The 25662-nt window shown below is 49.9% G+C and overlaps 1 protein-coding gene across 2 annotated transcripts in view; it reads left to right on the top strand.

Annotated features, from left to right (window-relative positions):
• The window catches only part of GRINA (glutamate ionotropic receptor NMDA type subunit associated protein 1), a 431157-nt gene that overhangs the window by 36154 nt on the left and 369341 nt on the right, over positions 1–25662 (top strand). Inside the window, exon 1 of one of the 2 annotated variants that reach the window (XM_069621967.1) lies at positions 13629–13822. The exons of the other annotated variant lie outside the window; for it this stretch is intronic. The gene's annotated coding sequence lies outside the window, so the exon portion shown is untranslated. Of the gene's footprint in view, positions 1–13628; positions 13823–25662 lie in introns of those variants that run through there. 2 annotated transcript variants of the gene reach the window in all.

The following is a 25662-nucleotide window of genomic DNA, read 5'->3' as shown; positions in this document are numbered from 1 at the left end:
GTCGACGAGGGCTTCGCCGTTGACGACTGAGGGTTTGCCGTCGACGAGAGCTTCGTTGACGAATGTGGAATGCGTTTCGTGGACGACTGCGTCATGGATGAATGCTTCGTGGACGAGTGGTGTTTGCTCGTCGACGATTGCTTCGCGGTCGACGTGTCCGATGACGATTATCTTATTGTCGACGATGTCTTAAGCGTGGTCGTCGTCGTTGCTGCTTTCGTCGACGGTATGGCCAATGACGGGCCTTTACCTTTCCCTTCATTCGTGGGCGGTTTCCCCGCCGACGACTGGCCCCCCCCGTTTTTTGCAAACTCCTCCTTACCTCTGGAGGCAGATTTTGCAGACTTCTTCTGGCTTGGTAAGTCAACTGGAGGCAGAAAGGGTATCAATTCCAGCTTCCTCTTTTTGGACTTGGGAGAGGAACTCCTTTCCACTGAAGAGGCCCTTCTCTTTGAAGTTTGTCTCTCAGATGGAGTGCTGGATTGGACAGGAGCTGTTCTGACAGACTCTTCGTCCGAAGATTGATCCCTGGATTCCAGGTAAGAAAGGAGTCTTCTATGCCTGTCATGAAGGGTCTTGGTGGAAAAAGTTCTACAAATCTCGCATTTTTTAATGTCATGTGGGTACAGACAATAAATGCAATGCTCGTGGGGGTCTTTGTTGTAAACCAATTTCTTTTTTCACCTCGTGCAGTCCCTGAACAGGGAAGGCTTCCTGACAGCCTGAGGTGCCTCCATTTCTGAAGAGAAGTTCAGTCGACGATTTTGAGAGGAAAACAACAAGTTTTGTCTCCCAGGTTAATTGGAAACAAAGCCCCTGAGAAGGGGAACAAAATGGGATATATTTACTAAATATATTCCACACAAAAGTAGAAAGAATTTGAAAAAGCTCAGAGAGCTTGAGGATTCCCTGTGTCTGTTAGACTGCGGTGAAAAATCTAAAGATGGCTGCCGGGGGCGGAGCTTAAGCCCTGCCACCTCATTGGCTGGGGCCATAAAGGACCAAAGTGAGGTGGAGGGACTACACAATGAAATGGCTCATAGGCCATAATGGGCTATGTACATGCACTGCTAGGTAGCAATGTGTGTATATTTAAAAAAAAAAAAAAAAAAATATTATTAAATTTATCACCGAGGATTCCCAGTCTGACGACGGGGAATATTCAAGCATCTGAATCTATGAAAGATCCAATGCTGGAGAAGAGGGGTTTCCTCTACCAGATTCGATGTGATGACTGGCATGACTCTTTGGAAGCAACCGACTTGCATCGTCTCGCCCCCGAAGTGACTGCCAACTCAACCTGTCTTGAACATGAACTTGATCCTCCGGGAGCCTGTGCCTACAACCATCTGGATGCTGACATGCGATTGGGAAAGCACGACTTGATCATCTTGTCCCTGGCTTGATTGCATTAAGGCACCTGAAAGCCCGGCTCACGTTGTTGGGTTTTTCTTGAGCACATACCTATCTTAGGGAAGCGACATACCATTTTACAAGTCTTAGGGGGAAGTACACGGATGTGGAAGCCGATAACAATGGATCAATATATGGGAATGGGGAGCTAACATGGGGCGGGGAAGGTGGAAGGTGGGTATTTGGCAGCAAGGTGTCTACAAGCAACTAAAGAGAGCGCTGTGTGTCATCTGCGTATTGGTGGTTGTTGTGTGGAGCCTAGAGGGTACAGAGCGGTACTATGTAAAGGGTGAATATTAACAAGTGTTTTGGGCATATTCGCTATGTATACATTAACAAGTGTCCGCGCTACGACGCACTGTTACTGGTGTTAATCTTACATGATGTGCAACCACTACTGTCTAATCGCATTTTGACATTAGTATCACTATATAATTGAATAATAATCCAAAGGCCTTAAGGTATTGCTCGCTTAAATCATTTGCTCCAAGCAATCCTCTCTCTACTCCATCGAAGGCGGCCCTATAATCAATGAATACCACTTATAGATAGGAGGCCCACCCGTCAACTGAGCCCTACAGGTCCGAAGCTTCAAAGTAAATATTTTATGTGGAGCTGCACAACATCTGCGACATATGGAAAGTGCTAAGGAGTTTTTTTTTCTCCTTGTGCCTGTTTGACCAATTCATGAAGTAGAATAGTAGCAAAAATGTTACTGAATGCATTTAGCATTGCTAGTAATCATATAATGCAGTCTCCGTTTGCTTTCAAAATACACAAATCAACCTGACAATATGTAAACATGTTAAGCCAAATGAATATCATTGTAGTTTTTTTTTTCTTTTTTTTTTTTTTTACATCCTGAATGGAAAACGAGATTCTGAACGCAAAATAATACAAGCCTTAAAAATCTGTTTTACACTCTGTAATTTCAGCACTTTAAGACACACTAAAATAAATAGTCAAGTTACCTGCATATGGAGATTGTTTGTTACACTTTCAGCTTGCTATCATGTATGTGGCTAAGAACTAGTCCCTGTGGTGGGTTAGAAGGATATGGACACAAGGTGGACATGTTCTCTTATTTAAATGATAAGGAAAAACTGACTTAACTCTCCCTATCACTATGGGATAATTCCCTGCCTCCCTAACTACACTAAAGGTTCTCGTCTGTCGTCAGGAAGTCTATAATAAATGTCCTCTGTCGAAACTCTACCACTAATAACCGATAACTAAACTGGGCCAAACGAATGTCTCTCTTTATGTGGCCTCCCCTTTGCTTTTTTGTCTTGTGGCTTATTCTCAGGGTTTCTTCTTTAACAATGTTCTTGTAAATACAAATTCCTCAATGGGTCTCTTTAGGGTGATCTCTTGAAATATGACTGGTGGGTCTGATATATGATTTCCTGTAACTCTTTCCAACAGTTAATGTATCTTAGCCTCCAATTCACATGTCTCTTGTCCTTTGTTTTCCACATATGTGCTCCACCTTCTTGCTCTTATTGTTTACTAGCAGTTACACCCGTGCTTCGCACATTAATCCCTCAGAGCGTTGAGATTGCGCAGCAACATTATTGGTGTCCTGATCTACAGCCGAGGCAGCAGCGGCCTCAACATAAGTGCTGCATGTGTAGGCCTAAAGCGTGTAAGCTTGAAGTGCCTGTACCCATATGTGTATGGCTGAAGCATGTAAGCTTTGTACTGTTGAGATGGCATATATCCATCACCTCCAGTGGGAAATTAAGTTCCTGTAATTATCATGAGAGATCTGCCATGATATGATGGACAAAGTAATTGAGGACACTATTGAAGAGACATGCACCGTTTCCTCTCACCCGCATGACTACAAAGGCACCGCTTTGTGTCACCTGCTTTACTTAAGGAGTGAGTGCTGCTAATGTCTGCTAGAATGCTGATGGTGTGGAAAGTTTAGGAACAGTGAACACTTGAAGTTTATGTAGAACTACGGTGCCGAGAGCCATATTGCAGGGGTAAGCGTTGCAGACCGCTAAGAAAAACAATAGAAAAATGTATATGTGATACTTTTTACATTGTTTACACCATGGAACCTACCCACATGCCAAATTTCAGGTATGTAGCATGTTGGGAAGTATGCTGAACATTTCGAACAGACACACACACACACATTTTCTCTTTTTTTTGTTATATATAATATGAGATGGTTTGCGCTTTTAATACACTTTGAGGTTTCTCCACTCTTAGGAACTCTTTAATATATCCTGTCTGTCTTGTTTTATTTCAATAGTGCGACAAACCAACTATGGTCCGCCCCACAAACCTGACCTGGGACCCTGCCCATGTAGCCAGGGAAAGGCAGACGCTTCCTGATCCTGACCATGGGGGTGGTTTTCTGCTGGAGGATCACATGGGGGTGGGTGGCAGGTCAGGAAGACTGAGATAGTCCCTTGTATAATTTACCCGTAATCCCACTTTATCAATGGCATATTGCCAAACAAAAAAAGTACAGAATTCAAATTTTTGTTGCTTGGGATTCCAAGTCTCATAATCCCAGGAGTAGTGGGACGGAGAAGTGGGCTGAAGAGGAGTACAGGCCTGAAGGTTAGGCAATTAGGCTTAGCAGTCCACACTTGAGGGAGGCTTAAAAAGCTCCTTCGGGTGCAGGCCAGGATAAGTGATTGTGATGGAAGAAGTAGTAGCAGGTGTAGCAGCAAGTACTTGCTGGGGCAGAAGGAGGTGGCAGAAGAAAACATGTTGCTGGCGAAATCCACAGAAGTGGGAGGAAAGAAGTGTGAGAAACCAGAATGCGTCTCACCCGCTAGTCCCTGGGCATCTGTCATCCAGGTGGCCAGGACATGGCCATCACTTTTGGATACATTTCCTGGGTGTGGATCAGTGTGGGAGGATCACCTGGATGGGGGAGGGCGGTCTTCGGGGAGTGGGACACCGGATGGTGAGACGCGGTATCCCCTTCCTGGTAACGCCTTTTCACCAACTCAGCACCCCCTTTTCCGACACAAACCTTTCCTCACGGACATCTCACTGTGAGAGAAAACGGGCTAACACCCGAGCCGTATACCTGACATGTCCCAACACAAGGGTCAGAGGGAGTCTGGTAATTATTGATGATTACACACACACCTGACTTCCATCCCACTTCCCCACGCAAATAAAAGGCGGAGCACAAAAGCACAATCTGAGCAAGGCAAAACACACAAGGAAACAGCAGTTCCGAGATGGCAGTTTAATACGAGGAGAAGGATGGCAAAACCAGAGAGGGCTGCAAGGAGGGAAGTGCCCTTGACCTTGTCTGAGGAAAACCGCTACTTTCACAAGACGTCAAGTATAAGAAACCTTGGACCCGGAATTAAAGCTGATGAAAGGTGCATTGTGCGTCTAAGGTACCCGGGGCTCTCCCGCGTCGATGGACAACGCGTGGAGGAGCGATTGCCACTGTGGTACTGTCCTTGGCTCTTACAACAAAACAGCGCCAGTAAAGTCAGCACAGCCGGTGAGTCGGAGAGACTGATAGCAGATCGGTCTGTGGTAGAAGCAAGGTTGCAAGCGGATGGAAGAGGAAGGATCTAAGCCCGGCTGAGGGGGATCCTGGGTGAACTGTGAGTCACCCAAGAAAGGATGTTCTCTGAACATTGGAGAAGGGGATCTAAGCCTGGAAGAGGGGCATCCAAAGTAACGATTGTGGTATAAAAGGGTTCTTAGCCTGGCCTAGGGGGATCCAGGGTGAACAGTGAATCACCTAACTATAGTGCTCATAAGAGGAAAGGAATTTTTTTTGTTTTGGTACATCAGGCCCCCTGCATCGAGAGACTTTGATAACAGACTTTGGCACAGAAAACCCTGATTCTGGTAATGGACCTCTGTCCTCGTGCTGAAGCAGCCTGAGAGTGTGCTATGCTCGAGTGAACCGCCTTGTCCCATGCTCAAAACATGGGGAAGGTAGGCCAATGGCCTGGACATCCTGGCGTATCATTGTGTGAACACTTAACACTACCCTACCCTGTTTGTATTTAGCGGGCAAGGATTGGCAGTAGTTTCTTTTTTAGTATTTTTTGATGGTCGTAGCTTGCTCCCATCTGTAGATTTAGGATTAGATGGGCGTTTATCACACCCTTGTTAAAGTTCAATAAAGCCCCTTGAACTGTGGTCACTTGTGTCAGTCTTACTATTGATTCCATGCCTTCCTTACAGAAAGGATGCAGGGATTTACCATCCACTTTTTCCAGTTTCCAATCCTGAGTTGGTCCTCCACCCCCCCCTAAAGTCAGGATTCCAGAGGTTGCACAGCTGGAATCTTGATGCCTGAAAGCTTTCGTACAGGTGAACCTGATTGTAGAGTTTTCGTAGCGAGAAGCGTGCAGCAGATCGTGCCTGGCGTCCTCCAGGGGGTCGTGGTGAGTTGAACTCTGTGCCTGTGAGGTGTAACCGGTTGAGAAAACAACTGTGGTAGATGCCCTGCAGCCTGTGACGGAGGAGGAGGAGCCAGTGAATGTTGTCATGCATTCTCAAGCCTGAATAAATCTGACCGGAGCGTGTCCGACAGTAGAGTGCAATAAATGTACCACTCACGTATGACTGAATACGCTGTAGAAGAAGGTTTAAACAGAATACGTTTTTCAAACCGCTTTAACAATGAGTGGTCACGTGCAGTTAGAAGTGTCTTTAAAACGCATACCAAGCTTCGGTAAAGACCCGACAACATTGTATCTTGTTACCCAATTAGTAAACCGCTATAAAGTGAACAATAAAGAACAAACAAGCATTACCTCTTTTTTTTACGATAAGGCTGGACGCCAAAGGAAATCTGTTAACTAGAATACAGACTCATGAGGGGGTGGGTCAGGGGTGCATGGTGGCCCCGTGCTTATTTAATTTAGATCTAGCAGATTTGCCCATTAGTATTTGAGGGGTGGGCGATGGTTGGTAAAGAGAGGTTGAACTGGGTAGCGTATGCAGATGATATTGTGTTATTAAACTATATCTCCATACAGACTACAGAGACTAATTGATGCTTTGGGAGAATTTGCACCAGTAAATAACCTATGGACAAACCAAATAAACAAGGCCAAATCCAAAATAGCATTCAAACGCCCGCTAACTAGGGAACCCTCCTTCATATGGGAAATGGCAGGTCAAGTCGTTTCTAAAGGTAAGGAGGTTCTATATTTAGAGTTTAATATCTGTTCATTTCCATCTAAGGGCTACATGGAGGGCTTTCTGGTAAAGAAGCTGATTAATCTGGGGAGCCAGATGAAGAAAATGAGCGCAAATTACTTCAAGTTCTCAATAACACTGTTTGTTAAAATGTTATGTCAGTAAAGTTATTCCAACCTTGAATTGCGGCATACACTTACTCCGGGAATCACAACATTAAATTGGGAAAAGCTAGAAGGCCTTCTATGGAAAAATGTTCTCCCCATCCCTCAGTCTCTCCCGATAGCTTCACTGAGATATGAATTGTGTCGTCATTCTCTTCGTTATCACATAGAGTGGAGAATAGTGTCAACGTATAGATTATCTGTCCTCAAGTAAACCCCTTGTATGAAGACCTTAACATGGAATGGATGAAGAGGGTAATCCGTTCCTGACAGGCCTAACTATCTATGTGCAGGCCATTTTGTGTTACAGCGATTGTGAAGTGAGTGACCTTTGTGACAACTCTGTGCATGTGAAAAAACAACTAAAGGATTGGATAGCAACAATCCCAGAAATTAGATCAATACAATGGTCACTTTCTCACTCAATTCATGATAAACCCCAGGGCTTTCTGCCAAATTATCTAAGGTGGTTTCCAAATGCAAGCGATTGGAATGGTTTCCTGAGATTCCGTCTTAACATCTTATCAATTTGGGAAATTCTATTGTCAAGGCAGAAGGACCTGTATAGCGATAACATATGCCGTCGGTGCGATAGCGAAGACATGTCCTGATTGAATGCCATGGTACTCTTTCAAAGGATCAAAAAGCTATCCAGATTTGTTGATAAAGTATGGTGGCTGGAGACCCAATCTTTTTGGGACCGGCTATGCTCTGGACATCTAAGCCTTTTGGGCAGTGATCATTCTTCTACGTAAACTCAGCCGCTTAAATTGAGACTATGTACGAAGGGCTGAATCTTGGCAATTGATCTTTCCTTGCTTATTGTCCACCTATTTCGTCTAATTTTTTTTTTCTTTTATTCCTTCTGTATGATTTTATAGAACCTGTAGGATTAAGTGTACATCTTATGAATTGATATCTGTTTGTTTTAACTTTTTCTATCATCGTAATTTTGTGAAAAGTCAAATTTGTTATACTTACCTTGACTGAAACACAAAAATAAATAAAAAAGAAAGCATTACCTTTAAGCTAAGGGGTGAACAAGAATTGCCTTCAGCCAAAAGAAACTGAAATGACTTATTTTGAGAATAACATTACTACCAAAGGGGGCTATCACCACATCTTTAAAGGTAAGGCTTGTACATGAATGACTATGGTGTGGGCGACCGAGCTATTGGTCAAGAACTTAAATTAATAGAGGTTGAATTGGAAGATACTTGGTTGGTGGCCGAACAAAAGACAATACTGTTTAAAAGTAGCCCTAGAAGGAAGGTGGTGTTTAAAAGGAGGCAAAGACATTGCTTGCCTAGCAGAGCTGAAAGAGCATTGGTGAAATTATTTTCTTCATTATAGCGTTGTAAAGAAAAAGTGGAAGAAGTTGTTGAATGTAAACGCTGAAGAGTGTGTGGTGTACACTTTAAGTTGATGGGTCTTGCAATTAGCGTTGACCAGCCAGAAGCAGAGGTAGAAGACTGTGAGTGGATCACCCCAGTGAAAGTTAAAGCTGTTTTTTATTTCATGGTGCCAGGAGAAAAGCCTCATGCTTCGTGGTGCAAAGAGGAAGGTGCTGTGAAGCGAATCTTGTGTTTCATGTTGCCAAGGAGGAAGGAGGAAGCGATGTGATACTTTCTGAATCGATTAGTTGCATAGCATTGCAAGAGCAGCAGTACATTATTTTTTTTAAAGAACTTGATGGGCTTTATCTCCTAGAGGAGAAGGATGTTCTCTGGGTTGTATTGTGAAGTGTTGGACATTTCATTCAATCCAAATAGACTTTGCCAGGAACTGTGTTGGAACTCAGTTTCAACCATGGATTTCCTTATTGCTTTGTGTTGAACCTGACTTACAACCTGGGGAAGGGGAATTCACCCGAGTTATGAACATTACATTCCAAGGTGTTACACATATAAGTGTTTTACATACAGATTGCTATATACTTGTTTGTTATAAGTGTGAGCACCAGATATTTTGTTAGTGTTTTTCCTTAGTTGCTTTAGGCAGGGAAACCCGTTGAAGTAGGGCAATATAGGGGTTTGATTTTGGTTTAATAAAATGGCCTTGTTTGAAAAACCCTCTAAAATGTGTCCGCCTCACAATTCTGAATCCTCTTATTAGACTCATTTATCACACACTGTGCCTTATCAATCTTTATTACGTGGCTTACCCACTTGTTTTAAAGTAACTTTCCTTGAGTTTTCTCTGGGTTGCTTCTAACCCCAAATGTCTGTCTCTTGAGTTAATAATTCACATTCCTCATTATTCTTGAATATTTCCTCTGATGTCTCAATCACTTGGATATCTTTCTTTATCACCCTTATGACTTTTATTATTCCAGTTCGGTAGTACGAGTCTTCCTGGTGTCCTCTTGCCACTCCGGAATACCTGTTTTCCTCTGGATTATGCTTGCGTGGCTCGGCACTCGCTTGGGTTCCTTGGTTGGCTCTCTCGACCATCCTTTTACTTTGCTTTCTCGCTCGCCCCTGGTGTGGCGTGCTTCTTGGCTGCTGCCTTGACGGTACGGTAGTCGCTGAGAGCTGATGCCGATCTCAGCCCTACTGGTCCCGGCGTTGTCGTACGGGCACCCAGCCCACCATTGGATGTCTGTGGTCCCGCCACCACTTCGGACGCTGCTGGCTCGTTCGCTCACACAACGGTTTGTCCACCTCTCTAACCCACCAACATCTCTGATGGGGTTACTCTGCTTCCGGGAGAGCTGTGGTCGGCTGCCTTGGTTGGCTCCACCTCTCCAAGATACTCTGACGCAAGATGGCCTCCCCTGCATACTGGCCTCTATCCTCCTGTGGGCTTCCTCGCTCTATTTTCACAGTAATTGTTGCTGCTGGTAACAAAGGAAATGCGTTTCTACGGTGCTGGTTTAATCCTCTGCCTTTTGTCCTGCTCATGGCGGCTCTGAAGGTGAGCAGGTCCGATGAGAAACGGCCCAGATTTTCAGGGGTTGGTAAAGCCTGATAACCAATTGTGTTGTGTACCTGCTCTAAATTCACTGTTCTAAACCATTTATCCCCTGGCTGGAGAATTCTGTGATGCACCACCTTATCCAGTCCCATTATTTATTTATATATATATATATATATATATATATATGCACCGCCCTTCCCGCACTGTGCTTTTGAAAGGCATTGCGCTCCTACTGTTCACATCACAAGCTGTCTTCTCATTATGGCCTGTCTTGGATAGATTATTGAAGACCTTTCCATCTTTTGGCATCTTGCAACTACTTGGATTATCCAATGATGTATCCTTCCTCCCTCTTTTCCATCCTGCTTTGACTGGCCCAGCTAAAGAATCCCCCACAACCGTGTTGCCATTGTGCACCTGCCTGCAGCATCCAGGCATCTCTGCTGTTCCCATCCTGCACTGACTCGCCCAGCCATGGACCCCAACCTGCTTCCTGCATGCACCTGCCAGCAGCATCCAAGGCATTTCCACTGTTACCATCATGCACTGACTGGCCCAGCCATGGACCCCACACCCTACTTGCTCCCTACATGCACCTGCCTTCAAGCATCCAAGGCATCTCTGCTGACCCGACCATGAACCCCCTCCCACCTCACCCCACTAGCTCCCTACATGTACCTGCCTGCAGCAGCCAAGGCATCTCTGCTGTTCCCATCATGCACGGACTGGCCCAGGGCCATGATATATAATGTGGCATTTATAACGCGTCTGTATACAAGTGTTTCTAGGCGTGACAAGACAAGGGGGGGGGGGGTAAAACAAAGGGAGGACAAAATAACGATCTTACTAGGCCTTGTGTCATTCAGATCGCGCAAGCCGGGAAAAGGGAAGGGGAGAAGTGCCAGGGGGGCGGTGAAGGGGGGGGGGAGTGCAGCTAACTCACAAGTGCAGCCAGCGGGTGGCTCAGAAGTGCAGAGAAAAGGGACTGTACGGTTGCAGATGCACAGCCTCTTAAGTGCTGGGGAGCCCGGAGGTGGTGCAAGGGCAACTAGAAACGCAGGAGCCTGAGCCCAAGTACAGAGGGTGACCAGGGACCAGTGCGTGGATCATCTGGTGCATCAGCAGGGGAGAGGAAGAGGGGAAAGTGGAAGCGAAAAGGAAGGTCTTGAGTTGCTTCCGGAACTGGAGGTGGTTCTGCTTAAGTTTGAGAGAGGCAGGGAGGCTGTTCCAGAGGGAGGCCCCAGCCGAGCAGACAGATCTGCCCCCAACTCTAAGCGTCTGACCCTCAGAGAGTTGGAGGTGAATGAGCGGAGAGCTCGAGAAGGAAGATGTTTTGGAAGAGAAATTTGGAGGTAGAGCGGTCCCAGGAAGGAAGCTTTGTGGATTATGCAGAGGGTCTTCAACTTGATCCTGGCAGCCACAGGCAGCCAGTGAAGAGATTTCAGAGCTAGAGAGGTATGATCCCTGGGCTTGAGGCCAAGGACAAGTCTCACAGTCCTGTTCTAGATAAATTGTAAAGGTCGAAGCGTAGAGGCAGGAAGATTTAGAAAAAGGATGTTGCAATAGTCAAGCCTAAAGAGGACCAGGGCTCTGGATACAGTGAGCTTCTGGGGGCAAGTGAGAAAAGGCAGAAGAACTCCGAGGAAGTGCAGCTGATGGTTTGACTTCTTAGAGACGTCAGAGATGTGAGGAGAGAAGGAGAGGGTGGCATCGAAGAGGACACCAAGGTTCTTAGCCTCACAGGAAGGAGCAGGAAGAGGGCTCAGTGTGGGCAGCCAGAGAGAGGGGAAAGGAGGTAGTGGGTTTCCCAATGGGGAGCATCTCAGTCTTACTGGCATTAAGGCATAGATAATTGGCTGCACACCATTGAAGGCATAATTTAGTTTTCAATGTTATTGATTAGCAAACAGTTTTGCACTGATATTTTTAATGTCACTAGAAGTTAATTCTTCCCAAGACATAAAAATGAGTAAGACATAAAAAATACAGCATTTTGTTGTACCGCTGACGTAAGAGATTAGTGAGATGAGTGTCTGTAAAATGTACAGGTAACGTGAATGGGCACAAATAAATAGATATGATAAAAAGGCTTTGAAAACCGTTTTCAATTTAAGGCTCTGTGCAACTGGGTGCAGCCGGTGTTGCACAGAGCAGTGTCCCATATACTGTATGGTTTCCCCATCATTTTCTGCTGTGTAAGGAGAAGTTCATAAGTTTAATGAATGAAAAGTTCACAATCTTAAAGGAAAGTTATGGAGACTAAATACATAGTATGGTGTTGTGGCAGGCAGGGTAAATATCAACTTCAGGTGGACAAGATGGCCCTTGCTTGTCATTGATATCCACTGTTTTCAATAGAGCGTCCAATACCACTTGGGGGAGGGCAGGGTCACTAAAGGACTCGAGCCCGAGTCGTGTAGGCTCAATCAAAGCATTCCCAGCCCTGCACACCCATGAAAGCGATGTTTATTTCTATTAGCATTTGGAGCCCCATCTGGAGGCAATGCCCTGTTTTACTTTAGCAATACTATAATTAAGAATGTTGTATCATCTTAATTTTTAGGAATGGAATTGCAGAACAGCCTTTAAAAAAAATAAACGGTAAATACATACTGGTCTTTGGAAACTGGATATAGTTTGCTTAATACATCCAGTTTGCTTCTGGTTTGTAATTATTTGAAAAAGAAATAACTTTCTTGCCTAACACTCCCACGCAGGCCTTTGGAACGTTTTTAAGTGGAGTGGATGGTTACGGCTGCGCTCTCTATGATAGCCCCTTTGAACTTGCAGTGAACAGAGACCAAAGGGTGGAGGAAAGCCTTGCGGGCAAGAGGGATGCAGGCCGAGCTGTCCTTTCATTGTACAGGATAATTTAAATAGCTAGCTCTGCTACACAAATGTCAATTTAATTAGCAAACCTACGGAATTGCATAGCAAATTGCTATGCGACATGCGACACTGCTTATTTTATGCTTTGCCATTCCTGAATTGCAGCCAGACACTCTGGTATGAGAGCAGAAGTAGAGGTGGCTGAGGGGAGCCTGAAAGAGAGCGGAGTGTCATCCGCATAACATTGAACATTGGAGCAGAATGTAGTGTTGCTGTGGACAAGAGGTGCCAGGTAGGTAGCGGTTGAAGAGACAGGGAGAGAGGTTATATGCCTGGGGAACACCACAAGTAGAGAGAGAGAGATAGAAGGGGAAAGACCCCAGCTGGATCTGAGAGGGTTGGTCGGTGAGAAAGGAGGTCCATCAGGCCAGGGCCTGATCAGCAATACCAAGGTTGTTGTGGAGGTGATTGAGCCGGATGGTATGGTTCACTGTGTCAAAAGCATAGGATAGATCGAGGAGAATGAGGACAGAAGGGCGATTGGAGAGCAAGGCTTCACGGGTGTTAAGACAAGCAGTTTCCGTGCTTCTGGCAGCTCTGAAGCCGGACTGGTCGTCATGGAGGCAACCAACAGATTCAGCATGTAGATTAAGCTGCGAGATGGCCATCTTTTCTGAGAGTTTGCCCAGGAAAGGAGTGATGGAGATCGGGCTATATTTAGTGGGAGAGGAAGGATCGGCCGAGGGCTTCTTTCGAATGGGGGCGCACAAGGGAGTGCTTAAGGGGGAGGGGAAAGTTCCAGTGACCAAGGAGTGATTGCAGAAATCGTCCAAGGCAGGAGCAAGGGTGTGATGTGGTCCTTGATGGATCTGGATGAGAAGGGGGAGCACCTGCTTTGAGAGACTTTCATAGGAGGACTTGTCTAGAACAGGGGAAAGGAGGGGAGACGGCCAGGAGTGGATTGCCCGCCCTGCGCGCCCCCCCCCCCTACTTGCTCCCTATATGCAGCAGCCAAGGCATCTCTCCGTTTCCCATCAGTGACAGAACTGGTCCATCCAGGGATGCTTCATGCCTTAGCCCTGCTTGGTCCACCCGCGCCAGTGCCCCTCCTCCCTGCACCCCCCAGAGCCTGTAAGGTTCGCTTGCTGAGCCCTACCTGGCACCAGGCCAGGCACCGTCTCGCCTGGAGCCCGCCAGATGGGGGTGGAGTGCCATGGAGGACGCACGGGCTGTGACGCAGCTCTCTGACGTCTGCTCTCCTGCCAATGCTGCAGGAGCTGAGGAGGAGGACGAAGGGGCTGACAGCATCGCACAGGCTCCTCGGTTACGGTGGCGCCTAGGGAGAGGTAAGCGCAGGCCCCGGGGGCCGGGGTGCAGGGCGGGGTGGCTGTGCTGCCACTGCCTGTCTCCATTCCCTGCGAGTCGCGGACCCCTGGCCCATCCCTGGATGGATGGATGCTGGGATGCTTGGCCCAGGGTTGCCTGCAAGGGGGGGGGGGACTGGCTGATTGCGCTATCGATTGACGGCATCACTCTAGCTCGTGCCTGGAGCAGACCCTGGCTTGGCATGAGATGACCGGCATCTGCATTCCAATGAGCCTGCCACCGATCCTGGCAGGTTGAGGTCTGAGTTATCCTACTGTATGCGTAGCTGTATTCATCTGTTCAAGTTTCATGTAGCGCGCCCATGCAATCGGCTGATGTTTTCAGGGCGCTATATCTGTTCTGTAACTGCGAGTGCATGCGATTTGTTAAGTGTGACTTTAGCTCGGAAGTAACCGAGCGCTGCACCCATATAGCACTGAGTTATATGCAGGGTGCGTGCAGGGCATTCCAGGGTGGGCCACATCACTTGGGCCCTGTGTCTGTTGTGTAACTCATCCCTCGGGGCCTGTGTTTGTTCTGTGACATTCCTCGAAAGGACGGGGTGCTTTGTCCCTGGGCTCTCAGCACCTGCATGTCTGGGAGGGGTAGACTGGTAGGGTTCTATACCTGCATGACATGTCTGAGCGGGGCAGGCGTGTTGGGCCCTGGATTCTCTGTACCTCCATGGGATGTGGGGGGCGAGGATGTGTAGGCTCGTTGGGCCCTGGATTCTCTGTACCTCCATGGAATGTCGGGGGAGGGGGGGCGGGGCTAGACTGGTTGGACCCTGGATTCTCTCTACCTCCATCACATGTCTGAGGGAGACGGGCTTGTTGGGCCTTGGATTCTGTGTACCTCCATAGTATGTCGGGGGTGGGTGTGAGGGGGGGGTGTAGGCTTGTTGGACCTTGGATTTTCTGTACCGTCTGGGATAGGCTTGTGTGGCCCTAGATTTTCTGTACTGCATCGGAATGTCGGCGGTTGGAGGGGGGGGGCGTGGGCTGGTTGGGCCTTGGATTCTCTGTACCTGCATGGCATGCCTAGGATAGGCTTTTTGTGTCCTGGATTCTCTGTACCTCCATGGAATGCCAAGGGGGGGGGGGTGTAGGCTGGTTGGGCCCTGGATTCTCTGCACCCCCATGGCATGCCTGGGATAGGCTTGTGCTCAGGATTCTCTGCACCTCCATGCCATGTCTGGGATTCGTTTGTTTGGCTCTGGCTTTTCTGTACCTCCCAAGGCATGTCTTTTGTGGGGTGGGGGTTGTAGGCTTGTTGGGCCTTGGATTCTTCTCTGTACCTCCATGGTATGTCGGAGGGGGTGGATGTAGGCCGGGTGGGCTCTGGATTCTCTGTACGTGCATGGCCTGTCTGAGGGGGGTGGGATAGGCTGGCTGGGCCCTGGATGTACTTTCATGGCATGTCTGGCGGGGATTGGCTTGTTGGGCCCTCTATTCTCTGTACCTGCATGGCATGTCTGGGATAGGCGGATTGTCCCTGGATTCTCTGTACATCCAATGCAGGTCTCATGGAGATAGGCTGGTTGGGCCCTGGATTCTCTGTACATGTATGGAATGGCGGGGGGTGGGGGGTGTAGGCTGATTGGGCCCTGGATACTCTGAACCTCCATGGCATGCCTGGGATAGGCTTGTTGTGCTCAGGATTCTCTGCACCTCCATGGCATGTCTGGGCTTGGCTTGTTTGGCTCTGGATTCTCTGTACCTCCAAGGCATGTCTTTTGGGGGGTTCGGTTGTAGGCTTGTTGGCCTTGGATTCTTCTATGTACCTCCATGTTATGTAGGAGGGGGTGGGTGTAGGCTGGCTGGGCCCTGGATGTACTTGCATGGCATGTCTGGTGGGGATTGGCTTGTTGTCCCCTCGATTCTCTGTACCTGCATCGCATGTCTGGGATAGGCGGGTTTTCCCTGGATTCTCTGTACATCCAATGCATGTTTCATGGGGATAGGCTGGTTGGGCCCTGGATTCTCTGTACATCCATGGAATGGCGGAGGGGGGAGGGGTGTAGGCTGGTTGGGCCCTGGATTCTCTGCACGTGCATGTCTTGGTGGGGCGAAGGGAGAGGATATGGTCATTGGGCCCGGGATTCGGAGGGGGGGGGGGGTGTTAGGCTGGTAGGGCCCTGGATTCTCTGAACTTGCATGGCATGTTTGGGACAGATAGGCTTGTACGGTTCTGGATTCTCTATTCTTGCCTGGCATATCTAGGATGGGTATGCTTGTACGGGTCTGGGTTCTGTTTACCTGAATGTTGTGTGGGAGGGATAGGCTAGTACGGTTCTGGATTCTCTATACCTGCATGGCATACGTATGATGGGCAGGGTTGTACGGTTCTGGATTCTCTGTTCTTGCATGGTATGTGTGGGAGGGATAGGCTGGTCTGGTTCTGGATTCTTTGTGCCTTCAGGCCATATCTAGGATGGACATGCTTGTACGGTTCTGGATTCTTTGTGCCTGCGGCCCATATCCAGGATGGACATGCTTGTACAGTTCTGGATTCTCTGTGCATGCATGGCATGTGTGCGATGGGCATGCAGATTCGTCCCTGGGTTCTATGGAATCAAAAATGATTTCAGCACGCGTTTAACTACTTCATGTAGCTTCCTCAAGGGTATGACTTGACTGTCTGAAAATTGAACAGAAAAAGTCAAAATACGTGTGGCATTAGTGAGCTTAAGTTGAAGAGTTTTGACTGCATTTTAAGTGTCTCGTGGGACAGATCCTGCTTGAGACAGGGTGGTTAGACTCCGAATTCCCTGCCATCTGTATGGTAGGCTGGGCCATGGTCCCATTTCTGGGAGGGGCACCCTTGTTGGGCCGTGGGCTGTGTGATGAATCATCAATGAGTCCCCCAGCAAACTTGGCTTGGGACCCTGCTAATGTGGCTAGGGAAAGGCAGATGCTTCCTGATCCCGACCCTTGGGGTGATGTTCTGCAGGAGGAGCACATGAGGGGGGAGGAAGCAGGTCAGGAAGAATGGGAAACCCCCTTGTTCAACTTTCCCCAAAGCCCAACTCTTCTAATGACATATTGTAAAAAAACAGAAATAAGAACCTAGTTTTTCCATTAGGGACTTCAAGTCCCATCATTCCCTACTGGGATGAAGAAGAGGGCTGAAGAGGTACAATGTTGCTGGAGTGATCCATTCATTAATGAGGATGGACCCACACCTGAGTGCGACAGAGAGGTTTTAAAGGCCACCTAAGGTGCAGGCCATAGAGTTGGCGTTGTTGGTGAGGAGTACAGGAAGTCAAAAACAGCAGGACTCGTACTGGCAGTTCAGGCAGAAGCTGGAGGAGAGAGAAGATGCAGGGACCGTTGCTTGGAAGATATCAGCTGCCTGTTCCAAAGAAGGTCTGTGTCCCCAGAAATCTAAAGTGCAGCAGGAAGCATGCAGGAGGAAAGCTTCTACCCTTGTGACCTGCTCTGTCGAGGTTGCACAGCCGATTGTGTGCATGAGGCTGTCTCAGGTGGCTGGCGTGCACCCGAGGGCCTCGAGGTAGTCTCCGGTGGCTAGCTTGCACCAGACTTACTCATGAGTAAGAGGAGCTCCAACTGGAAGTGGCATGAGTGAAGGCGGACTAAACAAAGCAGTTTGCCGGGTCGCGAGGAGCCACAGCAACAAGTCCTGTGAGCGGCGAGGGGAACAGAGGGGCAGAACTTACCCGGTGTTAGGCAGAATCCTGTGCAGTGCCCTTAGGGACCACTACACACGATTAAGACCACAGGTGGTAATACAAGGTTTTTACCTTTTGGTAAAACCCTGTACTACTGAGTTATAGTGGTCGCAGTAGCAGAGCAGCCAGGCTTATTTTAAGAGTATATGAGCAGTAGTAGAGAATACACAAAGGGACCACAATTACTGTGACTCAAGCAAACACTGACTCAAGGTTTCAGGTAGAAAAATTAAGGGAATAGTTTCTTACCTGTAACTCCATTTCTCCAGCATTGGTATCTTTCATGGATTCACATGCTTAGAATATTCCCCGTCGTCAGGCTGGGAATCCTCAGTAAGTTATATAGACATTTTCCATAGGAAAAATTCGGACACTTTTGTGTCCTATCTATGTCGTTTTGGGCCGCACACGCCGGTGCCACTAGGACGTAGAGGTATATATAGCCCCGCCCCCGCGGCTCCCTCGGATTTCGGCCCCCAAAGTAGTATGGGGGGGATCTCTGATTTGCATGCTCAGGGGAGGCAGGCGGGCGCATGTGAATCCATGAAAGATACCGATGCTGGAGAAATGGAGTTACAGGTAAGAAACTATTCCCTTCTCCAGCATTGGATCTTTCATGGATTCACATGCTTAGAATAGATTGTATAGCAGTATCCCCCAACATTGGAGGCGTGTATGCAAACCAACATCCCAATAATCACAATGCATATTTACCATGGCAACACATTACATTATAGTATGTTAACAGTGAAAGACACGACTCTTTAAAGCATAGTTGCCGAAGGGTGTAACCCCCACTTGGGGCTTACCTTATTGGAACAGGTGACGTAGTACTGCACGCCCCATCTGTGTATCTTCAGCATGTTGCTGTGCGAGACAGTAAGGCCGGGTAAACGTGTGTGGTACCGACCAGGAAGCCGCCTGGCAGATATCCCCCAGCGGAATTCCGGACCACAACGCCGTAGACGACGATGTAGATCTCGTCGAATGGGCCCTTGGATGCTTTTCTAGCGGTTTTCCGGCCTTGGAATGACAATAAGAAATGGCCGAAGACACCGATCTGGATAGTCCTTGTTTGGAGATCGCCTTACCCTTAGCCGCAGGACCATAAACTACGAAAAGTTGTCTCGTGTCTCTGAAGCTTTGAGTGCAATGGAGATAAAGCTCTTTTCACGTCCAATGTATGGAGAGTCTTCTGCGCCACCGAAGACGGTGTTGGAAAAAATGTAGGCAACACTATAGAAGCGTGTTTATGGAACATGGAAGGCACTTTAGGTATGAAATCCGGGTTAGTGGCCAGCACAACTTTATTACTGAAAACCTCAAATACGGAGGGTTGAATACTAAAGCTTGTATTTCTGACAGACGTCGAGCTGAAGTAATGGCCACCAGGAAAGCCAATTTCCAAGACAAAAATGTTAATGATGTCGACGACATTCGACATTGGTTCAAAAGGGGGTTTCATCAGGGCTGCCAGAACCAGGTTTAGACTCCAGATCAGAGGAAACTTCTTCGTGGGAGGAAAGGTTCGAAACAACCCTTTAAGGAAGTTTTTAACTACGCGGTCACTGAACAATGGAGTTGAATGTCTCTTCCGAGTAAATCTCGAGATGGCAGCCAGATGCACCTTTATGGATGAAACAGACGAACCGTTTTTAGCCAGGAGCAACAAGTATGGTAGGAGCTGTTCCGGTGTGATTGTCAGCGGGACCAAACCTGGTTGACCTGCGCACCATATGCAGAACCTTTTCCATTTGTATGAATATGAAGCGTTTGTGGAAGGTGCCCTTGCAGCTTGCAAAATGCGACGACAACAATCTGCTGGAATCGCTAACGCGCCAAACAGGGAGAAATCAGGAGCCAGGCCTTCAGACTGAGGCTGTCCGGGTTGTGATGCCAAACGACCCCTTTCTCCTGAGACAGAAGGTTGGGGATCTTCTGGAGCCTCATTGGTTCTGCCGCTGAAAGGTGAAGTAGATTGGACAACCACACTTGTCTGGCCCAATACGGGGCCACCAGGATCACCCGACATGGATATCTTTGGATCCATTGTAGAGTCCGACGGATGAGAGGAAATGGGGGGGGAAGGCATACAGAAACTTGCCCGTCCACGGGAAGGAGAACGCGTCCCCTAGCGAGTCTTGTTGTGGCCACCTGCTCGCGTATTGTGAGCATTTCTTGTTGTCTCTCGTCGCAAAGAGATCGAGGGCCGGCTGACCCCATTTCACGAAGACACGGTGCAGTTGTTGGTCGTTCAGTTCCCATTTGTGTAGACGATTTATCTCCCTGCTGAGAGGGTCTGCTTGCACATTTTTTACTCCTGGTAAGTGGAACGCCAACAGATGTATGTCGTGTTGGAGGGCCCAATGCCAGATCTCCTGGGCTTCCGTCGACAGGATCCTGGAGCGAGTTCCTCCCTGCTTTCGTAGATAAAACATTGTTGTCGTGTTGTCTGTCATGATTCTCACCACTGAGCCCTTTATCTGTGGTAGAAAGGATTTCAGGGCCCAACGCACCGACCTCAACTCTAGCAGATTGATGTGAAGGGCGGATTCTTCCGATGACCAACGACCCTGAACCTGTAGGGACCCCAGATGAGCTCCCCACCCAGTTAGAGAAGCATCCGTCACCACTGTCCTCTGGAACGCAGGTTCCAGCAGGGGCAATCCCTTCGTCAGATGTATGGAAATTCTCCACCATTGAAGAGCCTGCACAAGCTGGCCGTTGATGGTCAACTTGTCCGACCAGCGCCCTTGACTCTGTGCCCATCGATCCGCCAAGAATTCCTGAAGAGGCCTCGTGAAGAGGCGACAATTGTCGATCAAGGGTATGCAGGACGACATGGTCCCCAGCAGGGACATGTACCTTCGCACTGACACTCTGGTGTCGACCTTCCATTCCGATGCCTTTAGTTGCAGTTTGTGAATCCTTTCGAGGGATGGCCTCGCCAGCCCCGACTGTGTGTGGAACTCTGCCCCCATAAAGACCAAGGTCCTTGATGGCTTTAATGAGGACTTGTCGAAGTTCACTGCGAAGACCAAACGTTGTAGGCGGGACCTGGTGGCATCTAGGCTTTCTTGTGCCCTTTCCGGAGACAATCCCCTCACTAGCCAGTCGTCCAAAGAAGGGTACACATGGTGACCTTCCTTTCTTAACCAGGCTGCTATTGGAGCCAGACATTTGGTGAACTTCCTGGGGGGCGATTTTAGTTCGAACGGGAGGACCTTGAACTGATAGTGGGTTCGTCCGACGACGAACCGCAGAAATATTTTGTGTCGTCGACGCATCGGGATATGGAAGTATGCGTCCTGAAGGTCTAGCGACGACAAATAATCTCCGGGTTGTATCGATCAGATCACCTCATGAAGCGTAAGCATTTTGAATTTTAAATTCTTGAGCAGTTTGTTGAGTGCTCGTAGATCCAGAATGGGACGCCATTTTCCATTTGGTTTCTTGACGACAAAGTAACGGGAGTACACCCCCTGGCCTTTTTCTGCCACCGGGACCATTTCTATAGCCCCTTTCTGCAGCATAAGCGCCACCTCCTGCAGTAGTATTTGAAGGTGGGGCTGAGCCGAGAACACCGGTGGAATGTGTGGTGGCTTGTCCTTGAACTGTAGAGTGGCCCAGATGAATCGTGTCCAAAACCCATTGGTCTGTTATGCGCTCCCACTCGTCGACGTGACGAGACACTCGGCTCCCCAGGACGTCCTAAAACATGTCATTGTTGGTTCTTGGCTTGTTTCTTTCATCGACGAAGGGTAGGCACTCCGCCGTCTGGAGGTTTGGTAATCTCTGCCTCTACGAGAAGACTGGGCCGCACGTCTGTAGCCTTGGGACGAGTAGGAGGGTCTGTTGAAACCTCTGTCTCTAAATGACCCAAATCGGGAGTTACCAGAAGCCGCTCTGAAAGGACGAAAGGAACGAAAATTCCTACCACTCTGGAGGGCTCCGAGTGACCGCGCCGTGTCAGTATCCTCTTTCATGCCCTTCAAGGCCTCATCAACTTTTTCACCGAACAGTTGTTCCCCTTCACACGCCATATCCAAGACTTTATATAGCACCTCCGGTCTGAACGTAGTGCACTTGAGCCAGGCTTGTCTTCGTAGTACTAGCCATTATTAATTTGCTTAAATCCGGACTCGGCTAGGTCGACAGCAATGTTTATAGCATGGTTGGAGGCCTCTTCTCCTTCCCGTACTAGCAACATGCCAGACTTTCTATGTTCTTCAGGCAAATGTTCCAAGATAGGAGCCAGCCGGTGCCACATTTCCCTGTCATACCTAGACATAATCGCCAAGGAGTTGGCTGCTTTAACTGTAGTCGCGCCGTCCGACAGCACCTTCTTGCCAAAAGCGGCTTGCCTCCTGGCTTCGTTGCCCGGCGGGGTCGTGCATTTATGTTGAGACCTGGCCTTTCTAGCCGCCGCCGTAGATACCACTGATTCCGGCGAAGGTTGAGACGTCAAGCACTTGATTCCGGAGCCTTGAATTCCTTCTCCAAACGACCTTTTACTGCTGGTTCCGAGAAAGGATGACGCATGGTCTTCAGGCCCTCTTGCCAGACATGGTCTAAAATAGGGATTGCCCATATGATCAAAAAGAAAACGATCCCTTTTCTCTTCTTCAGGGACTAGGCCAAACTCCGCGCACACCTTACTCATCATGTCATGGAACGCCCCCACGTCGTCAGGTGGTGATGGCTGCGCCAGACTTCTCGGAGCTTCCATTTACGCTTCAGAGTCCCATGTTGGGTCCCTTGAGGGGGATGGTGAGATGTCTGAACCCGACCCTTCGCGGTCTGAATCAGAGTCTGGTAGTTCTCCCTCTTCTTGTGGGTGAGGGCGATCTTCCGCACCTTGGGAAGCGGCAGTAATCCTGGTCGTCGAGCGAGGAGCCTGGCCCGGCTCGTCGACGAGTGGGGTAGACTGTAGCAGTGACGGGGCACTGGGCTGAGGTATGCGTGTGTCCAAACGCTCTAACAGCTTCTGTAGCGTATTTAGCACCTCCAAGGACAGAACTGCCTGGGGGTTCAGTAATGACGAGGTCATAGGGATGGTACCCCCACTCAAGAGCGTCACCGCACTGGTTGGTTGCAACCCCAGATCGGTTGGGTGCGCGACCGGGCCACGTTCCTCGTCAGCCGACGAGATGGAAAAAGCCGCCTCTGGTTGCAGCAGGGCCTCAGGCGGAACGGGGTCGAAAACCTCTGATTGCCATCCCATAGACGGAACCACCGTCGACGACGATATGTTTCCTACAGCCGCAGTCTGAGCCGTGGGAGGAGCAGCTGATGACGCAGGCGTCGACGAGCGGGCCGTCGACAAAGCAAGTGGCGCAGGGCCTTGAGGTGTTCCCGCCGCTTTCGGGGCCGACTTGCTGGCCGAGGCCTCTCGACTCAAGGTAGACTTATGACGGTCTCCTGAGGAGGATTTAGATGGTTCTTTTCTCCAGCATGGGGTCTGGCATGGATTCACATGCTCACGAATATTCCCCGTCGTCAGGCTGGGAATCCTCGGTAAAGAAAAAACCAGTATCAGTTTCGTTTCTGATCTGTCTTTCGTAGTAATAACCAATCACTGGTCTCTGCGTCATACTGACCACAGCCAATGACTGCCCTCTACCTAAGCACCGCCTCTGGCAGCCATCTTCAGATTTTTACCGCACGTTCATGTGTTGGGATCCTCGTGCTATTGCTCTCGAGCGTTAGTGCTTTTTTTCGCGCTTTTTTTCACAAAAAAACTTCGATTCTTTCGGTCAAAGAGCCTCAAGCTCCACCGATCCTACATCCGATCAACGGGGACCCGTGTCGGATTCATCTGTGCCCCTCAAGGGTGAAGATTTCGTCGAGCTACACTTCGGAGGACTCCAGAAGCTTCTCAGGCCCGGTCTCGGAGATGGCCCAGGAGAAGGGAAGCTCGACGCCCGGAAAGCTGTTCAGGGTCTGCCCTGGATGCCAGCTGCAGAACGTCTTCAAGGAGGACGAACACTCTTTCTGCCTTTACTGCCTTCATGAGGACAAGACGCACGTGGACAAGGACTGTGCGTTTTGCGGCAACATGTCGGAACGGACCATGAAGGACCACCATCAACGTCTCGCCAACTGGCTGGAGGGTAAGAGCCCGTCTGGCGAGAAGAAGAAGAAATCCGAGCGGTCTTCTAAGACCTTTGAGGGCGCCCCGGCGACGGGGGCCCAACATAAGGCCAAGCACCGCGAGTCCGCTGGCACCGGGAGCGCCGAACGGTCGGGCTCTACGGGCGCCAGGCAGGGCGCACCCTCCCCGGCACCATCAACCACGAGCCAACGCTCTGGGTCGGGTAAGAGGAAGGCCGAGCACCCGGCGAAGCTCCTGGAGAGGCCCCGGTCGAGCTCTAAGGCAGAGGAGGAGCGTGGCAGTGCCCCCTCCCTCAAGGATAAGGCGGTGAGCGCACCTAAGGTGGTGAAGGCCTTGATCCATCCGACCAAGCCCTCTATCGAAACGGTCGCGGCGGCCCTGGCTCAGCCTGTGGTGGCTGCACCAGTGGTGGCGACCTCAGGGCCCAGAATCTCCCTGCCTCCTCGGAGGGAGTCTTCCTTTGTGCCCATCGATAGGACCCCCGTGAAACCCTCCGTGGGGAAGAAGAAGGGGGGGCAGGGCGTCGTCGGAGATTCGGCCTCAACCTCAGAAGAGGAGCTGATCGAGGTCTTAAGCCACGGCCTAGGCGTGGAAGAAGGCCAGCCCGTCGGAATGGACCCCGACGCAGGTGACGACGACGACATCGTCGAGGATACCGACGGGGCCCCTGCTCGCCCGTCGGATTCCCCTCTGCCAGCGCCGCAAGACAACTCGGCGGCCATTTTGTTGGCCATACAGTCCTTATGCTCCGAGATAAGGACGAGGCTACCGTTACCGACGGAGGAACCTCTCCCGTCGGGGGATCCAGAACCGGGACCTTCTGGTGTTCCCCCTACCAAGAAAAGAAGGATCCATCCACCACCTCCTTTTCAACCGTCGCGCCCCTTCCAGCCCTCCTCCCCGTCCACCCGAGGGGATGATACGGGGACTGACACGGCAGCGACGGGTACGGACGACGAGGCATACGACGAGGATTTTCCGTCGTCGCCTCCCACCAGGGCTTCTCCGCCCGACGAGATCGGATCTTTCCACTCCATGATCTCCAGGGCTTCCGAGCTTTTCCAACTCTGCCCTGAGGAGAAGAAAAAGGAAGGCTTCCTTTATCAGCGGCGCGAGGCCAAGAGGAAGACGGTCCTCTCAGTGCCTCTGTTGGACGACATTTGGGATGAGGGCCTTTCCCTCCTCAAGAACCCTTCACCGACGCCAGCTAGAAGAGACCGGTACGAGAAAAAGTACCGGGTCCCGGACACGGCCCCCCTGTGCCTCCGGGCGCAGCCTACCCCGGACTCCGTCCTCTCCGCGGCAGCCAGGAAGAAAGCGGGGGGGGGGTGCGGCCTCCACATCGACTTCCCCGCCGGACGGCGAGGGAAAGAAATTGGATGCTATGGGACGTAGAGTCATCTCGTCGGCAGCGACGACGATTAAAGCGGCCAACGCCTTGGCTATCGTGGCCCGCTATGACAGGGAGCTCTGGTACAAGATAGCTCCCCTGCTGGATTTTCTGCCGGACGACAAGAGGGCGGAGGCCCTTGAGATCCTGCAGGAAGGTGAGGTGGCCTCGGACCACGCCATCACCGTGGCGACGGACATCGCCGACACCGGGTTCCGCCAGCTGGGCAACGGCGTTTGCCTTCGACGTCGTGGATGGCTCAAAGCTACGGATTTCCGGCAGGACGTCCAGACCAGAGTCCTGGACATGCCCTTCGACGGGAACAACCTGTTTGGGAAGACAGTGGACGATTCCCTTCAGGCCATCAAGGCAGATACTGAGACGGCCCGGGCCCTTGGAGTCCTGCAACGACGGACGCCCTTTCGGAGCGGCGGAGGCAAGGGCGCCTCCAAAGGTTCCGGCGGCGGTTTCGCTTCCTACCGTCAAGCGGCCCGCTCGTCGTCGCAAGAGGCCTACAGAGGACGAGGCAAGTCTAGCGGACCCTGCCGTCGTCGCCAAGGAGGTCAAGGCGGCAAGGCCGCGCCCAAGCAGGATTGAACCGGCCGTGGGGTCGGGCCCCCACCGA

Source organism: Ambystoma mexicanum, chromosome 5q (assembly GCF_040938575.1).
Source record: "Ambystoma mexicanum isolate Mex_15411 chromosome 5q, UKY_AmexF1_1, whole genome shotgun sequence".
NCBI lineage: Eukaryota > Metazoa > Chordata > Amphibia > Caudata > Ambystomatidae > Ambystoma > Ambystoma mexicanum.
This window is presented reverse-complemented; position numbering and strand designations above follow the sequence as displayed.